The 22,990-nt window shown below is 43.6% G+C and overlaps 1 pseudogene; it reads left to right on the top strand.

Annotated features, from left to right (window-relative positions):
- The first annotated feature begins 658 nt into the window (after nucleotides 1-658).
- LOC142775056 (uncharacterized) lies at nucleotides 659-6,029 on the top strand (annotated as a pseudogene).
- The last annotated feature ends 16,961 nt before the right edge of the window (nucleotides 6,030-22,990 follow it).

Raw genomic sequence — 22,990 nt, 5'->3', positions numbered from 1 at the left:
TTTCAAGCCCAATGCATTGCTTAAACCAGCGTTTTTTTTTTACCCAAAAGGCAAAATAAAGCTGTTAAACATGCAAAACTTGCTGTGAACGCTTTATCTCCTAACGGGAGACGATGGTGGCAATGGATTCACAGCCTCCCGTACGTGCACTCGCTCGGGCAAAACGAGTCCCGGCGGCTGTGAGCAGGCGTGATAATCTTCTAGGTTGCATTGGCCTATGTCGTTCCCGTGTCCCTTTTCGTTTATCCTGAAGTATAGGGAGTTTTAGCTTGTACGTATACTTCTTTACGTTACCGTGTTACCGGTTTATGTTTACCGTGTTACCGGAACCCGAGTTTTAGCAGTGTTTTGCTACACATACGGGAACCTTTACGTTCGTACGTAAAAGTTTACATTCGCTGATGATGATGATCATGGATGCACACATATTCGTTTTCTTTTAAATAAAACTTAACCAGCACTGTGGCGCAAATATAATAACTTTTAACATGTAAAATTGTCAAGTGTTTTGGTGCTATATAATCACCTAGCCCATTAAAGTTGGCTGCGTGCAGAAGGCTATAAGGAGCCACCGCATAATTCTTTAAGCTTCTCTGGCTAAGCCTCTCTGGTTGAACGGTCAGCGGCTAGCCGCATTCGCAAAGAAGTGGTCGTCGATATGGCAAAGAGTGTGCTCCAAGATGCATTCCTGGCTCAAAATCTACCGTGGAAGTACATCGACGATCTACTGATTACGGATCTGCTACAGCCGCAGCCGCAGAGGAACCTTCACGAGAACGGAGTATTGGATATCGACGCCATCGATGAAACCACCTTTTATCGTAACTTCAGGTTCCACAAAGGCGATTTGGACGACCTGATCGTTGGCCTGCTCATTCCCGGTGAAGTGGTGAGTGCGCAGCGCGTCCGAGTGTCAGATCGCGAGGCTTTGTGTATGACACTGCGGCGCCTCGCTTATCCAAATCGACTTTGTGACCTGGAGACAATATTCAACCGCCACAGCTCCGTGATCTCAAGTGTGGTGTCCAAAGTAATGTCTCACATCGAATATTACTTTGGACACCTGCTTGCAGATCTCACGGTTCATGGCTGGATGAACCTCCAGAACCTGCAACTGTTTTCACAGGTAAGCATAAAAGTCGATCAATTTTGTGCGAATATCACCTTTTTTTGTACGAAGCAAAGTTGTAACATGTCCAAAAATTACGGCATATTCACGGGGTGAATGATGATGAATGGGCGAAGCTCCGGAGGGATTCATCGGTAAACTGTGAATCTTCCGTGTAATTCGCCCAGTCGATCATCATGTAAAGACGTGAGAAACGCTGTGTGTGTATATACACAAATCAACTTTTATTTGTTCTTAGACGATGGATGGCTTGCGATGCCCCTTCATTATGACGGCTTTATGGTCTGTGAAATGAAGGGAGAGCGGTTCCTGTATGGGTTGCAGTGGGCAATTCGCAAATACTAGTTCTATGCATGTTCCTCGGATCGTGGTAGGTTTCATATGGTCAAACGATATACGTCTGAGTGCATATCTAGAAGCCATATGTTGGATAAGCCAATTATTGTCTATGATAGCCACGTTAAAGTCTCCAAGTAGTACAAATGGTCCATTCTTGTATTTGTTCTCATAATTTCGTAACGCAGTGTCTATGAATGTCTTGATGTTCCCGGTCGATATGTGACATCATTCCTATTTTATAAGATCTCGCGTCTTTCATCAACTACAAGTACCGCTTTCTAGTTTATAACATCTTGCATCTTTTCATCATCAGCTACAAGTACCACCATCTAGTAAACACTACAAGAACTAAACGAGAGGTGGCTACATACAGGAGACGGTACCGCCATCTAGTGAACACTGCAAGAACTAAACTAGAGGTGGCTACATACAGGGGACGCTACCGCCATCTAGTGAACACTGCAAGAACTAAACTAGAGGTGGCTACATACAGGCTACAGGGGACGCACCGCCCACGCCCTAAGGAGCTTCGCCCCTAAAAACTGGCAGAATATCCATAGTAGCTGGCGTGAAAGTTGAAACGACAAAATACGCCACGTTTATTTCAATTACTGATTTCGATTTCGTTGCATTGCGAGTCTACTAAATTGGCGATTTTACGGCATAGCAGCAGGACGCTGCAGTAAAAACCTTGATTCAGGCTGGTTAAATGCATTGAAATGCGTCTGTTCGTTCCTCAAAGTTTAAAATGTTCAGTTCGCGTCGCAGCGAGTTTAAAGACATATTCGCACACGCTGAGAGAATACATCTGTACTACAATTTTGAGCTCAGACAAACATGGGCACATTCCAGCGATCACATTACATGTAAATGTGGCAGCTTGTGTTGTTTTTGTAGCCTGTTTATTCTTTTGCAACGCTGTTTCTACTGTGCAAGAAGACCATTACACACGAAAAAACAACAAACAACAGGTCAATGAGACCACAAGAAGGCGGTGCAATGACCTCTTGTGCGAATTCTTTCACCGGAAATCCTTGATGAAGTTGTTCGGATCCATAACGGTATTCCGTGTGAGCCATGTATGTAATACCAATATTACCGGACCGGTAACACGTGTTTCAAGAACAAGATTGAAAGTAGAGCACCCATTATGTGAGCTATTGGCATCAAACATCTGTGACACAGAGGAAGGAAATATGCTAGCAGACTCATGTGGCAACACACTGAGGCTCATCGAGACTCTGGTCAAGCTGTGCATCTGTGTTGTTTGTTGGTCTCAGCAATAAGTCGGCGAGTTTGATTTCAAGTGAATGCAGTGGAGAAAAAACTTACTCATTTTGAGTCCGAGGGGGAAATTTTTGGCGAGTCTGAATCGGAGCAAGTGCCCAGAGCAAAATATATCTTTCGAGTGAGTCTAAGCGAGCTCCCATACTCTGGCAGGCTTCTCATTCTACGTTTACCTTTATATTTGTTACTAAATCGCTGCTGTGCATAATGTTTATGCTTTAAGTACTCCTAATCGTTGGCCTTCTAATGTGACATGAAACATCATTTGCATTTAGTGTCCTTTTAATTCAAGGAGCCCAAGTCTAACTGTAAGTTAGGAGAGGCACGCATAATTCACCCTTCAATTATATTGCATATTGCAGTGCGTCTTTGTGAAATGTTAAGTGAAAATATTTGTCAGTAATGGATTCAACACTGACGCACTGGGCACTGCTTGTTCTTGAGCACCAAGCTCATGCTGTGTCTGCTTTTATCATTGAGTAAGCTAAGAATATGAATGCTTCTAGTAAACTCATAAGTGTGCTTCACAAAAGCAGCAAGCATCATAAACAATAATTGCCACTGCTTTCTCACATATGGTTACTGCTAAAATAAAAAGACATCATTGTTATATTTGGCACTGTTTACCGTTTTGGAATATAGCCTGGTCCAAAAAGGGAAATGTTCATGTTTATGTATCAATCACCCGTTACTGTAACTGCCACTTGACGTGCACTCCTAGACTGCTAAGAACGTCATTTGTTATTTTGAGTTAGCTTATTCACGGCCTGGCATGAAATGATTCAACTTTTGATGCCCCTTAGAGTTTTGAAAGACAGAGTGAAACTCTGCTATCTGTTACGGTACGAGTAAAAAGCAAAGTGCCCTCCACTGCGGGTGGTGGAGACAGTAGCGTAAAACCAGTACAAGAACAGCTAGAAGGCAAGTGAGAATATTTCGTTTGGTCACGCTTGTTGTTTGTTTGTGTGTCTCGGCTGTTCATGTCAAATAAAAGAGCAAGGACAATGTTTTTTACTAAGATTATATCTGGAAACTGTACTTGTGCATAAATGCTATTGGCAGCTGCTTCATCTGTTCTTTTGTTATTCTTTTTAGGCCGTGCACCAGAAAGGTGCTCCACTGAAGAACTGCTGGGGTTTCATAGATGGCACGGCACGATAAATTTTTCGGCCGTCTAAGCTCCAGCAGGAGCACTACTCTAGGCACAAGCGCTTCCATTGCCAAAAATATCAGGCTGTTATGTGCGCCAATGGAATTATTTGCCAGCTAGATGGCCCATTCAGGGGACGGCGTCATGATGCTGGTAAGTTCTGCGAGTAAGATTTTGCCTTTGCAGAAACTCTGCTTGTAGCTGTCAAATGGCAAATTGTCATATCACAAACATACCTAGGTCATAACTCATGTGCTAAGAACCTAGCTGAACAGTGAGCTTTTGGTGTAGTGTTATTGTTATTTGTCTAGGGTAGTATAATGTCAGCATACTGAGATCGTATTTTTGACTTGCAGACGGCAGGCAGCTATCCTGTGAACAGATATGGCTAAGATCACTGTTAGTGCATGAGGAAGCCTCTGTGGCACAAGCACATAGAACACTGTTTCAGTTTTAGGACAGTCGCTGAAGGAAGCAACCGCAGTAGGTGGTAGCTGCGATTGCCACCACTCCCCATGCATTGAGAAGAAATTACTAATAATATACCACTCAATTGAGTTAGTTCTGAGAAATCTTTTTCAACAATATCGATGAGTAAGTCTCCTCATCTAAAAGCCATCTTAATGTTTGACCGTGTGGCTGAGTACAACTCCTGGATTTTTTTGTGTGTGTGACCACTGCTTCACAGTCAGCTTAAAATAATTGCATTCATGCAATTAAATGTGATGCCACATGGTCAGTGACATACCAAGGGGTGTTCATGCACACAGTTGCATCAAGTACAGATTGCTGAGAAAGAAAACTACTTGATCTTGCATAATCTTTTTCAACCAATTCATCTGTATATATAGTGACTACCAAGATCTTTTTCAACCAATTCATCTGTAAATATAGTGACTACCAACAATGTAAGCCAAGATGCCATTCCAGCTACCAAAGTTTTCGTTTCACAGTACACCAAATTTTGCAACAGCGTGAAACCAGACTTCTCCACTGTGAAATACAGTCGGGAGGTGAATGTTCTGATTTCAACATTAACTCAACATTACAGGCCACATACAGGTACTATGTTTGCATCAGCATTGTTCACTCCACTTGCGCTCATTACTGGGAAACCATTGTTTGTCATTCAAAAAGTTCTTTATTATTATTTTCTTATAGGGTTTATGGTAGTGCAGTTAAATATCCTGATGATTACAGTGCAAGCTAAACATTTCTTTGTTACATGCCATGCAAAAAAGTCACACGTGGTATTTTCACATCTGTCACACAATAATCTAATCAATTGCATTGTATACTGTTCCTTGAATGCAAGTTAACACAATAATTTTGATCTGGTAAATTTAACTTGCCCAAATTGCTTCAAGATCCTACAATGTGAAAAATTACCTCCTTTCTTGGAGCTGGCTTCAAGGAAACTGTCACTTGCAGCCATGTGTAATGAACTTCCCAACTTTTCACGTTTTAGCTGAAATATTAGTTATTTTGCTAGAAAGTTGTTAGATTAGCTTAAATGACATATAGTGTCAAATGCAGGTATGCAGCATGTCTGGGGAGAAGACACGGTGTAGAGCCAGCATGGCATTCTCTGCCATTCTTTACAACCATGTTGGCACAAATGGACACAAAAAATACTGTCGACACTGAACCTTGTGTTAATGCTGTGCACTGACCCTCATGGATCAACCAAGTTCTGGCATAAGAAAACTTGTGACACCTTTGGTTTGTTGCAGGCATCCTGAAAGACACCAGACTCTACGAAATATTGTCAAGGTAGCCAGGGGTAACAAATATGTGATTTATGGAGACCCGGCCTACCCATTAAAGCCTCTGCTCCTGAAGCCTTATGGAGGCGCCCGCTTGCAGCCATACCAGGCGCACTTCAACAAGTGCATGAGCACTGTACAGCAGGCTGTTGAGTGGGGCTTTGGTAAAGTGGCTGAAGACTTCGCATTTGTGGACTTTCACAAGAACTTGAAAGTGACGCGTCAGAGAGTGGGAAGGATGTATAAGGTCGCTACACTTCTCACCAACTGCCGCACCTGCCTGTACGACAGCCAGGTGTCTATGTACTTCGGCCTTGAGCCACCCTCACTCAGTAACTATTTAATTCCATTTAACTGATGCAACCCTATGCTTTCATTTTATTTCTTTTCAATTTACTGTAATAATATTTTTTTCTTGATACACAAGAACATTTGATTTGTGCAGAAAGTCTAGTGTCGAATGATGTTATGGTATTGTATTCAAGTGTGTGCCGTGATATGACCCTGATATATTGATATGTGGGGTTTCACGTCCCAAAACCACTATATGATTATGAGAGACGCCGTAGTGGAGGGCTCCAGAATTGTCGACCACCTGGGGTTCTTTAACGTGCAACCAAATCTGAGCACATATGCCTACAACATTTCCGCCTCCATCGGAAATGCAGCCGCCGTAGCCGAGTTTCAATCCACGATTTGCAGCTCAGCAGCCGAGTACCTTAGCCTTTAGACCACCACTGTGGGGCGTGATATAACAGTGGAGGACAGTGAAGAAAAACTGGCACTGGCGTGTAGAAGCAAAATGAATTAATAAATGAAATCCCACTTGGAGAAAACCACGGCTATAGTTCTGAAGCATGAGAAGAGAGGGAAGCAAATTAAACTGAAAAAAGAAGAACTTGAAGTAGGAAAGCAGCAAGATGACAGGCCATGCATCTCAGTCGTTGGGTTTTCTGATATGATCCAAGGCATCTATTTTAGTCTACCAGAGACCTGAGCACCTGTTGTTCTTGGCTGTGGGTTGCTGGTGTGCTGCTGCTGCTGAGAAAACGTTCATGTGCCCTTGGACTAGTGTAAGCAGTCGGACTCTGTGCCAGAGCTCAGATTCTGCTGGAGTCAAACACAAATCTATTGGCCGCGAGATCGAGCAAAGTCGTCACCTGGTGGATTGCTCCGTGCGTCGTCTGCTAGCCACGTCATGCTTCTATGTGCGCGTACGTCTTGGAAATTTTCAAAGTGTGGTTTGTCCAGTCATGTCAGTGCGAGTGTAACTATTTTACCTATGCCTATAACGACGTACGAGAGCATTTTATCTTTCGGATGCTTATGCGTTGTAATAAGATCAGCGAGTGCAACTTTCCAAAGCGCCGTTTATTGTCGTTGTATCCTCCATTCACCAGAATAATTTCAGAGTGGGTGCCGCTTTCTGTTTCAAGCATATCACAAAATGCTCTGGGCATCCTCCCAAACATGAGGACTATTAAATAGTGTATAAATGCAGCGTGTTACTATAGAGACTCGGTAGCAAAAAAAAAAACAGGCTCTAGGCCATACATTTGAGCGCTGTTGGTAGGTGTACAATTACCGCACTGTAGTTTATTGATCGTGCTAGGAGCCTTAGTTGTGTTTATCTGGCCGTGGTATCGCTACATAGGAATATTACTACCACATAAACAGTGACACATCGGTACTTAAACTGTACTGAAAACAGAGTTACCGCGTGCAACCGTGTGCTTAGATTTAAGAATGCTTTAAAGAAGCCAGACATTGGAAATAATTCAGACGGCATGCCTTATATGTAATGTCGTGTAACTTAACTGAAAATTTCATCTTTGTTACATTGTCTTCAGCGTTTATGTGGCATTGTTAGTGACTGACTGAAGGCAGTAATAATTTTTGTCTGAAAAAAAATATGATTGTCTCATTAATCAGGCTTTTGTTGTAGCACTGTGATGCACGTAATCAATTGATGAAAGCTTTCTGCTGAACTCTTATATAAGATTTTTATGTTATTACTGGTGCGAGAACATGTGCGTACATGTGGTAAATGCAGTATAGTGTCAGCCCCTGAGCCACTGAACGAAGCGCGGCTGCGAGTATTTGTATATGCGCCGTCGACCGCCTATCCACACTTGCGCGGGTGCGGTGCTGGCTCCTATAGCCCGATCTTTGGGAGGTTTCCCGATATGAGAAATCCTTGAACCGCTAGACACCAATGGCTAAGATACCCTTTATTGGCTGTTGTGCTTCGCTTTAGGCATCTTCTTCATAATTTATCTTCATGAGATCAGCTCCTGTGTCATCCCTTCTCTCTGCACATAACAGTATGTTAAAAACAAAGTAGTGCACAACTGTCTGACACTAGGCATGTAGCTTATGCCTTTCTTCATGACTTATCTTCAGATGAAGGGGTGATTATTTCTACACTGTTATCTTCTGTCTTTTTAGGTGTTATGTGTTCTGGTTTAAGTGCAGTTGTTCTCTAGTGGTGTCAGTTCTTCAAGGAGTGTTTAGAAGACGCCTCTGACATACCAAAAATAACAAAACTTGCTCGTTGTGCCAACAGAACCTAACAGCTACTCATGTCTGCATTTTCCCATTAGTCTATTGTAAGATGGTCTGTTGAAGGCCGCGATTAAGTATGGTGAACTACATGTGTGTGTGTGTGTATGTACATGACAAGGTAATCATGGTGGTGTTATCGGGTCGCTCCACACCTAAAAATCTACAACTTTTTTTATGAACCACGATGTAATGAAAATACGGAGATGAGAGCCAGACACCTTGCTATGTGGAAGGAGTGAAAGCAACTACCTGTAGCAGCACCTTCTGCCGATGCTCGTGCTCTAAACCCATTTTTATTTATTTGCAACACACCCTAAATTATTTAGAGCAAACTTTTATGCCCATTTTGCAAAATATTCAGATATATATATCCATTTTGATGCTTATAGCTGGGCAATAATGGTCAAATATTTTGCAAAGGTTGCTTGTGCTAAGTCTGCGAAATAGCGAGTGCCAAAAATGAGACGCCCAATCAAAATTACACACCACGCAGAGTTTCACACCGATGGCACGTTTAATTATGCTTGTTGAGTGCTTCTGATGGGACTTCGTACACGACTTTGAAGACTTCTGTTGTGTCTGTTTCAGCATATCTTGTTCACGCATACCCAACACACATAAAAAGGCCCTTAAAATACTTTGTGCCTTTTAGGTTATGCATTTTTAGGATTTGTGGTTACATTGATGTAAAATTTGATGGGATGTTTGCAGTTGCATAGATGTATATCTGTTTGGTGCTGAAAGATGTGTATAATTTATGCTGGTTTCTGCAGCTTTGTGAAAATGAAGGATTGTTCAGTATCTCACCCAGTGTCGATGTTTTGAAATAGCATACAGTAGTCTGGAGTAGAAAAATCACGGCCTAGGGTAGAGACTCATTGCTCACTCAAAGTAGCAAAGTGTGCATAAAATTGTGACATAAACCTGGTGAAAAAATATTTGGTTTTATTTTGTTTGACATATTTCATTACTAAAGTCACTACTCCGCTGGGGCACTCAAGGTTTCCAAAGCATCTATGTAAACTTTCAGGTACAACAAGCATCACAGAATGTATCGCATGAGACCACAAAATGAAAACTATTTTAGCCCAGCCAGAAACTTTGATCTACAAAGTGAAAGCAAGAGGCAACATCTGAACAAGAGCCGGCTAAGCAATGTAAATATACTTGAGTTTATTGTCTATCACATAATTAACCGACTAGATTTATTGAGAAGTAGCTCGGGGACATTCAAGATCTTAAGTACATGTAACAAATTTCACGTACATCTAGTATCACAATAATATATCATGATAGCCCCTGCAATGAAGACACTTTCTGCACAGCCAAAAAATTTCATCTAGCTTTTGACCAAGCTGGGTATGCACAACACCCTAAAAGAAATAGCCAAAGCACAATGCATTTCGCAGCTTGAATGCGTGTCAACCACTACCATAAGAAAACAAATTATGAACAAACTTGGTACAATTTACCACCAGCATGGCCAGAAAATTTATATCTCAACAAAAATTTGAAACACCAATGCAGTGGCTAATATTCATGGACACGTGCACCTCGACTACAACAGAGGCCGACGAAAGGCCAAAGCGGAGGCTTGGCTTTGTTTTTTTTGGCAGAGAGAAATGCATGCTTTGTTGACGTGACCGAGTATTGTAATTGTGACAAGGGTCACAATTACACTGCCGTAAGAATAGACAGGTTTCAAAGCTAAAATTACATGCAGCATACGCATGGAACATTCGAAAACAGCAGATGAAGTAGTCATATTGCTGCAGGAAAAAAAAACATGCACACGAGTGCAGAGTTGGTGCCCCGCCGCGGTGGTCTAGTGGCTAAGGTACTCGGCTGCTGACCCGCAGGGCGCGGGTTCGAATCCCGGCTGCGGCGGCTGCATTTCCGATGGAGGCGGAAATGTTGTAGGCCCGTGTGCTCAGATTTGCGTGCACGTTAAAGAACCCCAGGTGGTCTAAATTTCCGGAGCCCTCCACTACGGCGTCTCTCATAATCATATAGTGGTTTTGGGACGTTAAACCCCACATATCAATCAAAGCAGTGCAGAGTTGGTGTTTTGGCGGTATTTGTAGTGATTGCGCAGATGGTGATCAGTCGGGTCAATTTCCTCCAATCTAAGCGAGCTTTCTCGTTCTTTTTAGTGCAACATCATCCTCCCGGCAAGCGTAGCTCCATCCGGGTACAGATCATGGAGCATTAGTTAAGGCGAAGTATATATGGTTTGAGCCTGGTGACACGAACGTCACTATTGACGTGACGTAGCAAAAACACGTCAGCTGGTGCTATTTCGTATACCACGTCACAAAATTGGCGTAAGGTTTGTACGAACCAGAAAACCAAGAGAGCAGTTTTTCCGCTGAGCTAACACAGCACGAGGACGTCCAGAGCAGTACAAGAGAACCAAAAGGCAATTGTGTCTTTGTGCTGATGATCGTAGCGTCGCTTTTGAGAAGGTTGCGACGTTGCGAGGTCTTGACGAGTGACCTCTCGGGCATGGACGGCCGAAGTGATTGCATCGTGCGCGTAATTGGTCGTTGAGAATATAACACCAGATGGTAGGAATGTGTCGAACGGCCAGACAGGGCTGTAGCCATACAAAAAAAGAATGGGGAAAATCGAGCGGTTTCGTGACAGGACGAATTGTAAGCAAAATGATTGTACAGTAAAGCGGTGGACAAAGTGATGGGGATTGTCGGAAACGTACATGGCCAGCATGTCAGTTAAGAGTGTGGTTTAGTCGCTCAGTGGGCCCCTTCCTTTGATGGTGGTAGGCGGTAGCAATCTTGTGTTCAGAAGCTCAAAAGCGGAAAGGTCCATCGTCGACCTTTGACAATAAGTAACGGCCACGATCCGTTAGTAACTGTGGAAGGGTGCTGTGGTGTAGAGTAACATCGGGGAGTAGAAAGTCCACAACATCTGCTGCACAGCTGGTCGGCATTGCTTGTGCAATGGCGTATCTTGCTGCATAATCTGTCACAATGGCAATCCACCTGTAGCGAGAGAGGAAGACGGCACTGCGGCCAATGTGGTCGTGTCAAACTCTCTGCTTTATTTTTATTCGATTGCTGAAGTGGAGCGGCGGCGGCTGCCACGCCAAAACCGCCAGGCGCGTGAGCTTGTTCTAATCCTCACGCAGCTCGAGCTAGCATCATGCGCGAGGGGCGCGGCGCAGTGATCGAGAAATGACAATGATAATCATGCGTATAGGTCCCCCCAGCGCTTTGCGCGATTAGAAGTGTATACGACAAAGAAAGAGACTATACACGTCAACGACAATCCGCAAGGTGTCCGTTTGGCAAGTCCAGTTTGTCAACATGTACTGACCATCGAGAACCAGTGGGTATCTGGTGGACGACGCTGGGAGTTGCGCAGTGGACGAAGAAGTAAGCGTTCGGTCCCTGTGTTTGCAACACAAGTGGGTGACAAGATGACCAGCTGGGGCCAGCTGGAAGCGCACAGGGTGTCGCAAGTGAGCATTGCAGGTAGAGGTGCGTTCAGGGTGAGATGAGGGCGGGTGTACAAAAGTCGATTTGGCCCCTGCGCGCGAAGCAAGAACTCAGTAGGAGGCATGTCATGTGATCCAGCAGATGTGAATTCTGGAGGAGGCTCTGTGGGCGTACCTTGACTTGGGGAAGCACCTTCAGTAGTCGGTGCACGTGGGTTCGTGCGCAGGTCAGTATGGAGACGGGGGCCTGTATGGCAGGCGTGAGATGTGCGGTCTGCTGCGACATAGGCGGACCAGGCACATCGTCCTCAGGAGCGTCGGTCATACTAGCAGCGTCTCGGAAGTTTGGCCATGGTCGATGGCTGGTGGCTTTAACTTCGGCTGCGGGAGACTGTAAGGGCGATGCTGGTCGCTGCTGGCAGGATGCCCAGAGCGTTGAGGCTGGTAGAGAGTCCCCTTCGGACATTGGGGACGGTGAAGGTTCAGCGACCGGGAGGTGAATAGCGGGTGGAAGGATGTCTGCGCCAGACTCCGAGGCGTGCGGCCAGGTAGCCGTCGAAGAGTCGGATAGGGCCACGGTGTCGTGTGCCGTTGATGTCACGGAAGATGTGCATGTGGCAGGCACGTGCGACGAAGCTGCGCATGGGGGCTATGAGGGACTTACCTCCCCTCCGAGAGGAGGGGAGGTAAGTCGCAGTGGGGGCGTCTTCTACCTTGCGGTCATGGTCAGATGCAGGAGTGGATGTTTCTGCGACCGGACGAGGGGTAGAAGTAGTCGAAGCTGGGGTACCAAGGCAGCAGTCAATGGAGGGCTGCGGACCGGTTCGTACCTTGCTCTGCGACGCTTGGGAATCCTGCCAGGTTTCCCAGGCACATTGACCACTTTAAGCGCTACCTAGTTTCCGGAAGTGAAGCGGCCTGTGTATGGGGACAAAGAGTGGTGCATGAGCGGCGAACGTGTCCGATGACCTGGCGAAGACGGGGAGTGGTAAGATTTTGGCGAGAAATTGATCTGGTTGACGATAGTGATCTGGTTCGGCGTGTAGGGCGAGAAGGTATGATCATCGAGCAGCAGGTGGTTGCGACTGGCATAACCATTGACGCTTGGTTTGCCATTGTCGCTGACTAAGACATTGGATGTCGGTTTTCCAGGGTAGTGGCAAGCACATGACGTTTACTGCAAAGCTCCATCGTGGTACCCAGCGCATCCACCAAATGTTGCGGGAAGAGTGCAGAGGCACACGAGTGCATAGTTGGTATATTGACAATAATTTCAGCAGTTGTCCAGGGGGTGACGAGTCGCGTCATCTGCTTCCAATCTGAGCGAGCTTCTTCGTTCTCTATACTGCAACAATATTTCACTGGCCCTAAAAAATCAGGTATGCGAAGTTGTCTAATGCAAATCCGAAACAACAATAAAAAAAGTATTCTAAAAGCACGATTCCCAAGAAAGCCTTGGACATTCTGGCAAAAGCGGGCAGATCCCCAAACGTGAGCTCGGCAATCTTGTAGTTGCCCACTCACATCCCCACAGAACGTGATATCCTCACAAATAGAAACGAGACTACACACTTGATGGCCAGAGACATGCTGCGCTGAACACGGACATGCCTCTCGTACAATAAGGAACGTACCTCATGTATAAGGATAGGATCACTAACTATAATGAGAAAAACAAAAGCATATGTTAACACAAGAAGGATATTCCCACCGCTTAGTCCCAAACAAAACAGCAGACTGGCCATTTTCCGGGGGTAGCTCTAGATGAACAACTTCTCTAATCCAGTCCGTCTAAGATGGATATATTCGAACAACCATCAGGACGACACGTAAAATTCATACCAGAAAGGACGTGCAACACTCTAACACATGTTATAGGGTCGTAGTTAAGTTGCCAGAATGCTTGCAGTTACTCTGGAGACCCTTTCATTGAAGTTGGCTACTGCTCTGCACATCTAAACTTTGGCGTCTAAATGTGGGCAGTCCAGCAAGCTCACGAGCCGGCTTTGAGGCAAAGCTTTGACGTTTCCCCGTGCGACACCAAGCCGATATTGCATTAAACCTTGATAGACATTCGATAAAGTTGTATCCATAATGAAAAAATTGGAAGCGCAAACCAACGGGACACAAGAGAAGAGACAAACAAGCCCGTTGTCCCGTTGTTTGCGCTTCCAATTTTTTCATTATGAATTTGTACCAACTAGCTCGCCTGTCAACCCTTCTGAAAGTTGTATCTTTTGAACCATAAAGTGAGAGAAAGAGGCAACATCTGAATCTCGAGCTTGTGCCCCATAGCTAAAATGTCTCAGCCTGAAATAAAATTAGGGAAACAACAAATTCAACAATGAAGAGGAGGCTGTAACTCAATGAAGGCATATATGCACCTGCAGGCATCATATGACGTTGGTTAGAAAAGTACACAAACTTTGGTGGAACAGCAAAAACGGGCATTATTGGAGCATTGTAAACCTAAACACCCTCAAAGTAGTCCCCTTGGGACTCTAGAGACTGCTCTTAGAGGTGCTGCCATTGCTGGAAGCATTTGCACTGCTCCAGTCGCTCCCTCATTTTCCTCGCAATGAAAAACCAATGAGAGCACTGTGCATACCTCACTCAAACACTGCATCCCAGCAACTGACGGAATTGCCAGGCGGGAAAAAATTCACACGTGCACACGAAGGTTCAAAATCGGCTAATGCAAGCGCGCTTGTTCGAAATTCATGAAGTGCTTGCAAAAAAAAGGGGTCGGATACTTTTCTAACAGACCTCGTACATTTTCCACTGGCCTTATGTGAGACAGAGGGGCAATGTATTGGCAACAGCAAGTGGCAAACGGGAGGCGCTATCTGCAGAGCTTGTTGAACAGCTAACAGCAAAGCATCATCAAGAGCAGCTGTTGCAGTTTTGTACAAACATAAAATTGTTCATAAAATATGCATAAACCTCCATGTAACTAAGTACGAAACATCACCGATACAAATCATCGCATTGAAGGTTCTTCGCATAAGAGTTGGTACTTCTATGGCGAAACCCTCTGCAGTTTTATTCAAGTGATTTTATGACTTCTGTATTAGATTACCACACTGCATTTTTTCTACTTCAACTTTTTCCAAAATTTAGAAAAATGTATTCCCCTTCAACTGTAGTGGCTGGTCTCTGTTGCACGGAAGATGACTTGACAAACGCTAAAACTACATGTTTTGACCACTGGCACTAGCAGATGTTTTAGTGTATTGCATTCCTTTATCGATTTTTTTATAAAGCGCATAGACATTCAGGTGCTAAATAAAAATGAAACTTCACCCTTAATTTTCTCCACGAATAAATAATTTCCAACTGTGAAACATGGGGTTAGAGTTCTCAGAGTGCAGGTTGTCAACCTAAAACCAAGTCATTGTATCTCTTTAATGTTCATTCCAAGAATCCATGACAAGTAATTTTCATAATTTGTATTATAAAAGTTGGTCCTTTGCTGTTGACAAATGAGCTGCTGAAATGTCAGCCCATTTGGCTGAACACTTAATTTATAAAGAGGATTGTTATAAACACGCATGTGGCCCGGTAGCCTCACAACAGTACATGTGAACCATGACATAATAAGACACTTGCTTTGTGAGTGTATCTACTCCGCCCAACAACTGTTTCATGGTCAGTTGCGGTACAATGGAGCTACTTCAACTTTTGTTTGCCTTGGAATTGAAAAATTGAAGAATTTGCACTGGCTGAAGTTCGCGAGAAGACAGACCTCCTGCATGAAACACATGACGTCCCACACCCCATGGCAACATAACGGTAGCTGGCAGTGGGGGGAGTTTATAGCTGGAGGCTTCTATAGCTGACTTAGCGATTAGATATTATTTTTTAATGTCTGTTTTTCATACATTTACAGGCACAATAGACGCTCTACAATTTTTAGCTGAGAATAAAAGTACGGAGGGTGACCTTGTCATGGCCCCGAATAAGTACTTAGTTATGGCGGACTTAGCTACATGGAGGTTTAAACGGATACATCTACTTATTTATGAATGACTTTATGATTTCAAGCTGCGCTTCTTGATAGCCCCTATTGTGCCTGCGCTCTTCAGCTAGCGCCTCTAGCTCCTGCCGCCTTTGCTGGAGCTCAAGCTCCTTTAGCTTGAATTTTGCCTCCTGCTCCGCCTGCCTCTGTTGAAGCTCCATTTCTTTCAGCTTCATTTTCTGCTCATGGCGCTTTATCTCGAACCGGAGCCGCTCCTCTTCAAGTTAGAGGTGGCGGTTCTCGATTGCAGTGTCCCGATCACAGCGGGCCTCAATGAGGGCATATGTTGCCTCAGCGTACCGCTGTGGACCTGCACAAATTTACAAGGAACAGTTAACTGTCTTAGGTTCAAATGGATGAGCAAGTGCAACAGTTTACAAAACACCATGATATTCTACTGAGCACACATGGTTCTTTTTAACACAGTAGACTCTTAGTAAACTGAAATCTATTAAAAGGAATTGTTGCTTAAATGAAACAACTTCATTCAACACGGTTGCTTTCGTACTTAGATTCTCCACTTTTTTTTATCTTGGAGCTACTGTTAAATAGAAAACATTTTCTAGTCTCTTCACATTCCATTTAACGAAAGTCTACTGTACAGTACTATTCTAAAACACTAGACTTATTAAACACAGGCAGGTAAATACTGTATTAATAGTCAAGCTGCCTCTGTACACACAAAATTTCTTGCAACAAAATGTTGCGACTAGTTAAAAAAGTATTGGGAAAAATCTTATAAGTTGTTTCTACGCATCAAATGAAAGGTCAAGCCCTCAAAACCAAGAAAGTTCACTTATACACTTGACTACACTTTAGAAAGCAACTGAAACACGTTTTTAAAAAGCTGGTTCTGTTTCGTATACTGTATACTGACGTCAAGACACACTGTAGCCACATGAGTTGGCGACATGCTCACGCTAGATATGGTGATATGGTGACATTACACGGACGTTCCATCATCTATTGCTATACACATATGGGTCAAAGAAGGACCAAGTGTTGTTCTGGCTGGCATCCAGTTGCTGCACACTTGTTCTAGCACCCAATAGTGAACGAATCTATGGAACTTGTATCTATTGCGGCCTGTTTTGCTACTGAAAGTTTATACGGGGCAAAATGTTGCTGTCAAGACAACAAATCACAATAAAATTATTTCCTTGCCTTGTGATCAATTTAGACGATGTTGGAATGCACACACAATGACAGAAGCCATGTTTTACTTTACGCGATTGTAAGGTATGATGAACTACTGCAATCGAACAGCGAGGAGAAGTGACAGGAAAAGCAACATGTAAGCAGCAATTTTGTACGCTTTGGTATCTGACATCGCATGTGTTCATTTGGGTGTGTGAAGTCACCAGAATTGATACTGTAGCCTGACGTCATGCATGTACCATTGAAGTCTTAGCAGCACTTCCGGACCTTTATATTCGCTCAGAGACGTGTCTGTACACAGGAGATTTGTATAAGAGAGTAAACCCAGCTTTGAAAATCGGTGTTGGTGCACTTACAACTGCCTACATGCATACCTCTGATTGGAGTGGCTCGGGGGCGCACTATAGTTGAAGTGCGAGTCGCAGCAGTCAACGGTGAGCATGGGCTACTTTGAGCCCTGCGCTGCTGCGAATCAACTGGCAACTCTGAAAGGGCAATCAGTGAGTGAGTCATGCGAATTTATGCAATACATTTCAACCCCTTCCTTTTTTTTAACTGGCTGATTCTGTCCGATTTCTGATACAGTAAAAGCTCGTTAGGTCAAACAACACAGGACCGAAAAATTGTTTTAGTTATTTAATCTTGAATTATCAACAGTATCAAGAAAACAAAGAAATGCCTGTGATACCCCTATCACACCTGGCAATATAAGTGCACTTCGAGCGAGTACACTTAGCTGCGAGTGTCATTTGCGCGTTGTCACACGAGCAAGTTTAGTGTCACTCGCCGCAAAGTACACTTGCTGGCAAGCGCGTTCCCTAACCTCACTTCGCTTTGACCAAGTTTGTAGCCTCGGTCCCAGTGGCTTGCACAGAAATACGCTGTTGCCTAAAGCGGTCCTCATAATATTTTTGAACTATTGTTTTCATCATAAGGAATTCTGCTATATACTAAAACAAGTCATAAAGCAACAACTCTCGCTACTCTCTCCCTCAGGCAGTTTGCGGCCACATCCGCTGTGGGGATGCGGCACCTCATGCTTGGTGGGCTTCGCGGATCATTCATATTACCCACGTTGGAACCAAATGTAACCGAATCAACAGGTTTGATAGCAATAAACTATACAAATACTGGCCGGGGCCAGGAAAAACTCCCGAGTCATCCAATTTTCTTAATAATTCATTGAGGTCAAATTAACGAGCTTGTTCTGTATTACTCATGAAGCTGCACAGACTTGTGCTAAACAATCATGCACAAATTTCCAAAAATTAATCTTATAACAAAGATGACCTACTCTATGTCTATGACTCTTTAAAGTTAATGCAAAGGCTCTCTGGCTACACACATATACTTTCTGGCAGCGGAGCAAAGGTGATGACATTTTTATTAACAATTTAGTTCTGGAATATTTACTGGAATAGTTCCATTGTCTCCTAGTGCAGCAAATGCTTCACATCAATCGTAATATGCAACACTTCACTGCACTAAAAAGTAGCACCTTTTATTGCCACCTTGACTCCACCGCAAGTTCACATCATTGCAACCGACTGGAAGATGATTACGTGTGCTCAAACATTTCTCACAGTGAGAGTGGCCACATGTCCCTGAGAGTGTGGATCTATTGAAGGCCAGAACAGCACCCAGACAATGGCACACCTAAGCACATGCCACGTCATAAATTTGCCTAACATAAAAGGACACATGATACACCAGTTTGCCCATGTCTCCTTTCCTGGCCAAGACTAAAGATGCGATAAAGCCATATACTCGGAGATTTTAGGGGACAGAGAAATAAGCTTTCTCAAAGAAAGATTTACTACAAAATTGAAGTGTTTTTTACTCTTGCCTTCAATAGCAAGCATCTTCATTTACAATTGTGTACAAGTTCAGAAGGAGGCTGCTACTTGAGTCTAATGCACATAAACCAGACTTATTCTCAGGGAGACAAAGAAAAGATAGAAAAGCAGCAACGGCAACTAAAAGAAGTGGATCCATGATGAAACTATGCAACTAGTTTTTGAACATACTGAAACTACTTACACTTATTAGGTACTTATTCTCTTATTAATTTATTATTGCATAGGACAAAAATATTGTACTGAAAAACAAAACAATGTCCTTCGCTGAGCTCATATTAATTTAATTAAGGACTTGGTGCAAACGTTAGCAACAGCTAAAATCTGACCCTGTATTTCTTTCATAGCACCAAATAGAATTTTTCAGGCAATCTTGAATGATTTCCTAGACTCAATAGCTGCACCTAAAGTCGCTTTTGTTGATGTTGTAAGCACTAATGACGAAAATCATTCAAATCTGTAGGCATGCACCAACAAAACTAGGGATTACAAACCTGCAGCAGCAACATCTGAAGGACTAGATGTTGGGGTTTGAGCCCGACTGGGTGCAGCAGTTGCGATGCGGTCAGGTGCTGGGCATGAGGCCGTCCGGTTGTCTTCGAGTTCTGTACATCACAAGTGAACCAACATAAGAGCCGTGATGTGTGCTTTGAGCTTGAACCCAGCTTTCCTTTCCAATACACATCGGCAATAACTCGTCTCATGCAGCAGCTCTTTTGATGAGAAATACAGGCTCATCCTAGTGCCTTATTTACATGCTGGAGGCTAGGCCTCAATAGTGCCGGTGCAATTACTTGAAAAACCTTAATTTTTATGATCTCCCAGGTATAACATGGACCAAAAAAATGACAAACAACACAGGGTGATGCACAAGCTATCAACTAGCCCCTATTGCCGCCTTAGTAGCTTCAAAAACCCACTGCAAGGCTAAAAATTACAGGTAGGAGAAAAGAGAAAAATAATCGAAAGTAATTTCAGGCCATGCTGAGAGGCCCACCTGACTGGAAATGACTATTTAGGACTATTTTAAGGGCTCCATGGTGTTGCCATTTCTTCCGTGTGTTCGTGTACGTGCATTTTCCAGTCTTAAAATGAATTAACACCAACTGTCCCAATTATGCGTGCTACAGCATCCACTGGTTTATGCAACAGTGTATTCAGCACGTGTGTAATGAAAAACTTTTAGTGTTTCTCACTGTATTTTCACTCACCACAGTCAGGCAGATCCATGTGAATCTTTATGTTCTCCGGCTCATACATTGAATTAAGAAGTATCTGAGCCTGTGACGTGCTTGCACCATCTGCTGGTCAGGAAGAAAACATAAATTTTTATTGAGCTCTATTTATTATAGCCAGCAGAAATTTGATTTGTTATAACATAAGGGCTCTAAACCAAGGAACAAGAAACAAAAGAGAAGGAATACAAGTACTTATAGATAATGAGTAGGTTACACATAAATAGGAATAATTGTAAAAAATTGGAGAACCATGCTAAAAAACATCTACAAACTCCAGCTAGACAATTATTTCAGGTACACTTATAAATAGTCTATTTCAGCTTTGTGCAAAGCTGTTTAAGGCAAAAGTGTCATCTAATTCCTTGAAAAAAAACATTTCATCACAATCACATGTTGCTTGATCCTTAAATCTAGCCAGTACCTCAGCCGAACAATCTGTCTGATATTGAATCCCACTGTTTGGTTCAGAAGAGTGAAGTTGTTCTAATCTTTGCTAGACACTAAATGGCATATCACAGCCTTCTTTGGTGAGACAGCTATTCCTCAACCTTTGGCAGAATAGTTCAAGCTCTGACTTAGTAAAATGTTATGTAACTGGTGAAATGATTATGTAACAGAAAACAATTGCATATTCATAAGAATTTCATCTACTGCAGGGTGAAGGCTTGCATGAAGATATTCCAATTCGCCCATGTTGTGCAAGCAGACTGCATGTCATGTCTATAGCATTATCAATTTTGCCACTTGATATAACTCATGTTCAAGGTTCTCTGTGTGACTCTTTTCTGAGCATGTGTGTGTTTGTAAGTAGACATATCTTTTTGCACATGTGATCCTTTTTTACATCACGGTAATCACCTGACACCAGAAGTAGCAAGCTAGGCAATCAAGCAAACATTTCCGGAAATCTTATTAAACATTGCTATATCTCTGTCTCCACCTATCTGGTAAATATACCACAGTGCCACATAGGTAGCACCTAACTAAGTCATACAACAGGCCGCAAAGTGTGCTGCAAGCATGGCTGCTGCCTTCAGATTTCACACAGAAAACTTCCAGAGGTTGTGCCTGCTATGATCGTGCAGAAAGCAAACGCTTACAAATATTTGTCCAGTTTGTTATACTCTCTTCTTAACGTACTCAACCGGTGAAGCACTGTAGTATCATGCAATTGATCAAATGACACCACCTGTAAATTCAACGCAGGCCAAGTGTATGGCTCACTATCAGTTAAGTACGAGTAAGAATTGCGAAATCAGCACATTTCTTACCAGGCTCAACACCGTCCCCCGCTGTTAACTCCGTGTAGGCCGCCAGGGCATCTTCTTCCCTGTTGTCGACGCGACGTTTCGCTGGCGGGCGGGTGACCGAGTTTCTTGTGGCTCTTTTTTTGATGCCGTCGCGTTCAGCGAGCTGTCGTGCGGTTGATGGCGGTGGCGTGTAGCCGCACTCGCGCGCTATGTCAGCCGCTTGCTGCAGGAGGTCCTCCAGTTCGGACTGTTCCTCCTCTGTACCGGAGCTATTGCGGAGCCAGTAATCACAATTTTTGTCAATGGGAAAGAACAGTACATAAGAAAGTTCAATAGGAGACGCACTTACCTCTTAATTTTCTTCTTCTGATCTCGCAAAAAACGCAGGAGGATTAAGTTAAGCCTTTCCCTGACACTGCGAATGCTGAAGCACCTGCCGAGCACCTCAGAGAGCCGATCGGTTATCTTCAGCCGCCTCGTAGGGTCAAGGAAAGGATTTACATATAATACCTCCTTTACCAGAGCGATGTCATCGCTGAGAGTAAATTGCTTGCGCCCAGACATCGATTCCGCTGACAGAGTGAATGTAGACAACGTGTTCGCCGTTAGCGCTTCTGCTTCGGCTTGTCTTGACTCGGTGTCTTGCTCCGGGCCGTGAACGTAAAGCCTATCCGGCGAGTAGTTTACGTTACGTAAAGGTTCACGTTCTGTAAAGACTCGCGCATGCGCAGATTCTATCCGGTATCCGGTAACACGGTAACGTAAAGAAGTATACGTACAAACTAAAACTCCCTAATACGAGGGACTACGGCACATTTACTTCCTTCCCATCACGAAAAACTTTCGAAGGAGTAGGCTGTACGCTGGCGCTTATTACTGTCCAGAACCTACACAAAGTTACACCACCAAAGAGAAAAACGATTTTGCCCTTACTAGTGAATTACTCTTTAGCAATTCCAAAGTCACCACACTTACCACGATATGATACTTGGTAAATGAGGAAACAAGCAAAAAGAAAATTTCTGATTGTTTTTGTATTTCGCGGGCATTTGTAGTTAGCAGAAAAACACCAATAATTCACAAATACAATCTTCGAAACGGTCTAATCGGACGTTTTGCAAAGCGATTTACAACTTTCTCATTGAAAGTTTTCATTTTCATCCATCTTCGTTCCTTTAAAAGTTAGTTAATTAGACAGATCTATATAAACAATACTTTCGAACACAAAATATAGTATAACTCCAGGTAACTGTCAGCAACATGCATTTCGTAGCGTCGTAATTGCATGTGTCAGTATATTTTTATAGTCTAGCTAAAGATATCTGGGGCACCCTGTATATGGCAGTAGGGCAGTTTTAACAGCCGAGCTGTTTAAGCTTAGAGAAGCGCCAGTGGTCGACCACGCAAAATTGGCGAAGCCGCCAAGAGCGAAGCTCAGAAAAGGCTAATGCAAAGTATAGTTTTGCAATGCCATGGTAGAAAGATGTAGGAGAGTAAATGTACCCTAAAGCATAATGTAGTGTAGCGGGGCGGTGAGAAAGTGATGTGAGGGGTAGTAGAGCAACAGAATAAAGGGAGTTTGTAAAGCATACCATGTATATCAGGGGTCTCAAACATGCGGCTCGCGGGTTGTATGCGTCCTGTGAGGCTATCGGCTGCGGCGCGCGACCAGCACGGGACTGTCTTGTTTCGCCTCCAATAAACAATTTTCAGGGGTGAAGCTCCTGAAATCTGTTAAACCTTGTCAGGCGTTACGCGTAACCGACAGAACAACAGA

This window comes from Rhipicephalus microplus, chromosome X, assembly GCF_043290135.1.
Source record: "Rhipicephalus microplus isolate Deutch F79 chromosome X, USDA_Rmic, whole genome shotgun sequence".
NCBI lineage: Eukaryota > Metazoa > Arthropoda > Arachnida > Ixodida > Ixodidae > Rhipicephalus > Rhipicephalus microplus.
Note: the sequence above shows the minus strand (reverse complement) of the source record. Positions and strands in the feature narration are given on the sequence as shown.